Raw genomic sequence first — 1043 nt, 5'->3', positions numbered from 1 at the left:
ACCCATTGATATTCAATGGTTTTATCTTCACTGAATTCCTCCTCTATCGTCATCCTGGGTGTGAACATTGATGAGAAACTGAACTGGACCTGCCATCTCAATACTGTGCCTACAAAGGAAGGTCAGAAGGAAAGAGATTCTATGTTGATTAACTCAATTCATGACTCCCCAAAGCACGTGCATCATCAGGAGTGTAACAAAACACTCCATTTGCTTGGGTGGAGGCTGCTGCAACAACACTCAAGAAACATGACACCACCCAGGCCAGTGTAGTTCACCTAACCTGTGCCCAATTCAGTACCTTCAGCATTTACTCCCTTCGTCACTGAGGTACAGTGGCAGCAGAGAGCACCATCTACAAGATGTACTGCAGTTTACTCACCCATGCTCCTTTGACCACACTTTCCCAGTCGCAAACTACCACCTGGATGGACAAGAGCAGAAGATGCATCAAAACATCACCATCTGCAAATTCCCCTCCAAGGTCCATGACATCCAGACTTGGAGTAGTATCAGCGATGATCTCATTGAGTGGTGCAGCGGACTTGATTGACCAAAAAGCCTATTTCTGACTTCCATTTTCTAACATGATTTTTAAAAAAGTTGATTAATGTAGTACCCAGACTTGTGTTCAGTCCTCTGCCTGTTCTCTGGTATTTGTTGAAGTTCCATCATCATCTCTCTCCTATATTTCAGCCTGTGGTCAAGAACTGAAAGTACCTCAAAACCCTCTCCACCACCTGATCTTCCTGTCCAACCACCTTCAAGAATCTGTGCATATGGGGAGGTGATGGTCTGCTGGTATTATCGCTGGGCTGTTAACCTGGCGATCCAGATAATTTTCACCATGGCAGATGGTGGAATTTGAATTCAATAAATATCTGGAATTAAGAATCAAATGATGACCATGAATCCATTGTCGATTGTTGGAAAAACCTATCTGGTTCACTAATGTCCTTTAAGGAAGGAAACTGCCAACCCTACCTGGTCTGGCCTACATGTGACTCCAGACCCACAGCAATGTGGTTGACTTTGCGCAGTTA

Source organism: Rhincodon typus, unplaced genomic scaffold, assembly GCF_021869965.1.
Source record: "Rhincodon typus isolate 14 unplaced genomic scaffold, sRhiTyp1.1 hic_rhity00005752, whole genome shotgun sequence".
NCBI lineage: Eukaryota > Metazoa > Chordata > Chondrichthyes > Orectolobiformes > Rhincodontidae > Rhincodon > Rhincodon typus.
Note: the sequence above shows the minus strand (reverse complement) of the source record.